The following is a 4,583-nucleotide window of genomic DNA, read 5'->3' as shown; positions in this document are numbered from 1 at the left end:
TTCACAGAACTGTAACAGTGGCGCGTTACACTTAATTCAACCAATCATAAAGCAGTACTGCTTCGATTCTTTTCCCCATTTTTCTGTCGCGCCGTATTGTTGCTTGAAATTAAATTATAGAATTGTAGTAATTAATAAATTAAAATTAGGTATATCAATGTTACTGAGCATGCGCATTAAAGATAATTTCATGTAAGCGAAGTAGCATTACAACAGGATATAATTCAAGGAAAGTTGTGTTATGGTTAAGAGTACGTCTATAATAAACCACTTGAGGAAAAAAACACTCGATAACTAGGTACATACTGACACAGTACAACACCAAGAAAAACAATAAAAATATTAAGTACAACATACAAAATACGCTAACATATCAACAAGATCTCACCTGCGTATGAGGCTATTCTTTTCTTTCCGAGCATCCGCATTATAGGAATAACACGGTTAATGTTTTACTTTATTTAAATTTAGAAATATTTTTTTATATCGTTTTTTGTAAGTTTTAAGCACATTAGTGTACGGGTGTGAATACAGCAACGGTTTTCCAGCAACGGTTTTTCAGATTATGATTTTCGTTCATGTGGTAATACCTGTTATTTTCAACATTTATACTATAGATTCAAATTACTCGAAAATAGGATTAATATACGGGGTATATACATATTTCCAGTCCTCATACCTAAGGGTGTATGCCGCCCTTACGTGAATATTGTTAATTTATATATTATTTCATGATGTCTGTTAAATTTCTCTACGTGAATAGCTTAAATTATCCCCTTCTACAAAATCCTGTATGTTTTTATAAATGCCCGGGCCGTTTGTATGTATAAAAAATGCTTATAAAAATTATTTGTCGACGCCTGTTAAATTTTTATACGTGAATCGCTTAAATTATCTCTTCCAACAAAGTCCTGTAGGTTTTTGTATATTCCCGGGCCGTATTAAGGGTGACAGCCATCTTTATGTATAAAAAATGGTTACAAAAATTATTTGTCGACGTCTGGTAAATTTCTATACGTGAATCGCTCGACATTAAGGCGATGTTTTTCGCATTGTATTAGCTATTTCCTGTACAAATTTAGTTTCGTGCAATTCTCTCGGTTTCAAAAATACAATACCTATGGATGTTTTCAGCCACGAAATTTGAATAATTCCAAATATTTCGAATTTTCACCACCAAGAACGGCGGTGACTACATTTTGAACATTAAGGCGATGTTTCGCATTGTATTAGCTATGTCCTGTACAAATTTAGTTTCGTGCAACTTTCTCGGTTTCAAAAATACAATACCTATGTATGTTTTCAGCCACGAAATTTGATTAATTCCAATTATTTCGAATTTTCACCACCAAGAACGGCGGTGACAACATTTTTAACACTAAGGCGACGTTTCGCATCGTATTAGCTATGTCCTGTATAAATTTAGTTTTGTGCAACACTCCGGTTTCCAAAATACAATACCTATGTATGTTTTCAGCCACGAAATTTGAATAATTCCAAATATTTCGAATTTTCACCACCAAGAACGGCGGTGACAACATTTTTAACATTAAAGCGATGTTTCGCATTGTATTAGCCATGTCTTGTTCAAATTTAGTTTCGTGCAACTCTCAGTTTCAAAAATACAATAGCTATGTATGTTTTCAGCCACGATATTTCATTAATTCCAATTATTTCGAATTATCACCACCAAACTAATTTTGAACTGGACATAGCTAATACAATGCGAAACATCGCCTTCATGTTAAAAATGTTGTCACCGCCGTTCTTGGTGGTGAAAATTCGAAATATTTGGAATTATTCAAATTTCGTGGCCGAAAACATAGATAGGTATAGTATTTTTGAAACCGAGTTGCACGAAATTAAATTTGTACAGGACATAGTGTCAATGTTAACGTCTTTGTTTAAACAAACTTGGCTCGGATAAGTAGTTGGAGCCCCACGTTGTGTCGCAATGTCACCGCTCAATGTTTATTTAAACAGCAAACTCGGCTTCGTGTACTAGTTTGAGCTGTTAGTGATGTGACCTTTTAACATACTCGTAAACGTCGATACAGTTAGAGCGGGTCGTGAAATTCGTAGATGGTGGGATCTATCTCCTGAGACAAAGTCGAAGAAATGAATGTAATGCCCGAGCAATATCAAAACTTGAAAAGTTGAGGTGAAAAATAATTCGAATAAAAAAAAATTTGTTGTCAGGCAGTAAATTTTGAAGAGAATCTACAAACTTTAAAAAAAAATGATGGACTAAGTTCCTTTAAGAATTTAAATTTTTTATATAAAAAAAAATTTCAAAAAATTATCAGTTTTTTGGAAAAAACTAAATTTGACTAAAAAAAAAATTATTTATAAAATGTGTTTAGGGTTGCGAAAAATAAATTTTGTGTAAAAAAATTTTTTATTGAAAATTATTCCAAAATCTTTTTTTCGATAAATTATATTTGACAAAAAATTATTATTATATAAAAACTAAAGGTTTTTTCAGAAAAAACAAGTTTATAAAAATATATAAAAGGTAAATTACAATAAGTAAATGTACTAGTATTTTTCTATAGTAGAAAAAATGGTAATGATATTAACAAGATTATTGGTTAAAAAATTATTAACCTAACAAATAGAAAATAATAGTAATTTCTGGAATGATCTATACACAAAAATCCAGAAAAGTAACAAAATTCAAACCAGACCTTAGAAAAAAGAGTACTAGGTATATGAAATGAACTTTACTAAAACTGATTAAACTAATTACAAATAATCGCAGAGTTCTATAACCACTTTTTTAGGTAATCCTCTGTTACCTCTGTATAACTAACTTTTTCGGCTTTTTCCCGAATTAACTTTAATTGCTATTTGCAATCAACGTTTACGAGTATAATTACGGACAGACTGAATTTGTTTCACGCGTTTAAACCGTACTTCGGATGGTGAACTATTTTGTCGAATGCTGATAAAGATTCGGCAATCACGAACAATGTAACTTATAGATTTATATCGCTTTATATCCCTTACTTCGGATGATAACTAACTTGGATACTTGTCGATGAGAAACTGATTTCTTCCCTAAAAATTCATCCCTTTTATATACAATTTTTATGTCCTTAAGGGTGATTTTCCCAAAATTATTACGCATTTAGAAATCGTGACATCATGTTTCGCAACATTTCGTCAGATTTCATCATTATTCTAGAACATTCTAGAAGGATTTTTCAAAATTAAGAAAAGTAAACTGAAGGTTTTGATGCTTAATTCTGATTGGTCCGCGAGTTGATGAAGAGCCAAATACTGGAATCTAATTGGTTCGCGGCTTGATCTAAATATAAAAGTGGTATAAAAGCTTACGACGCTTAATTTGTTTTGTTCGGTTCATTTTCATAATAGCCTTCAGGTCTACAACAATAGCTAATACAATGCGAAACATCGCCTTAATGTTAAAAATGTTGTCACAGCCGTTCTTGGTGGTGAAAATTCAAAATATTTGGAATTATTCAAATTTCGTGGCTGAAAACATACATAGGTATTGTATTTTTGAAACCGAGAGAGTTTCACGAAACTAAATTTGTACAGAACAAAGCTAATACAATGCAAAACATCGCATTAATGTTAAAAATGTTGTCACCGCCGTTCGTGGTGGTGAAAATTCGAATTATTTGGAATTACTCAAATTTCGTGGCTGAAAACATGCATAGGTATTGTATTTTTGAAACCGAGAGAGTTACACCAAACTAAATTTATATAGGACATAGCTAATACGATGCGAAATATCGCCAATTTTGTCACCGTCGTTCTTGGTGGTGAAATTTCGAAATAATTGGAATTAATCAAATTTCGTGGCTGAAAACATTCATAGGTATTGTATTTTTGAAACCGAGAGAGTTGCACGAAACTAAATTTGTATACGACAAAGGTAATAAAATGCGAAACATCGCCTTAATGTTGAAAATGTTGTCACCGCCGGCGTCGTTCGTGGTGGTAAATAGTTGGAATTATTTAAATGGAATGGAACTCTTTCGGTTTCAAAAATACAATACCTATGTATGTTTTCAGCCACGAAATTTGAATAACTTCAAATATTTCGAATTTTCACCACCAAGAACGGCGGTGACAACATTTTTAACTTTAAGGCGATGTTTCGCTTTGTATTAGTTATGTCCAGTTCAAATTTAGTTTCGTGCCACTCTCTAGGTTTCAAAATTACAATACCTATGTATGTTTTCAGCCACGATATTTGAATAATTCCAAATATTTCGAATTTTCACCACCAAGAACGGCGGTGACAACATTTTTAACATTAAGGCGATGTTTCGCATTGTATTAGCTATGTCCAGTTCAAATTTAGTTTCGTGCTACTCTCTTGGTTTCAAAAATACATAACCTATGTATGTTTTCAGCCACGAAATTTGAATAATTCCAAATATTTCGAATTTTCACTACCAAGAACGGCGGTGACAACATTTTTAACATTAAGGAGATGTTTCGCATCGTATTAGCTATATTCTGTACAAATTTAGTTTCGTGCAACTATCTCGGTTTCAAAAATACAATACCTATGTATGTTTTCAGCCACGAAATTTGAATAATTCCAA

This window comes from Anoplophora glabripennis, unplaced genomic scaffold, assembly GCF_000390285.2.
Source record: "Anoplophora glabripennis isolate ALB-LARVAE unplaced genomic scaffold, Agla_2.0 scaffold174, whole genome shotgun sequence".
Lineage (NCBI taxonomy): Eukaryota > Metazoa > Arthropoda > Insecta > Coleoptera > Cerambycidae > Anoplophora > Anoplophora glabripennis.
The sequence above is the reverse complement of the archived record's forward strand: the minus strand, read 5'-3'. Positions refer to the sequence as shown.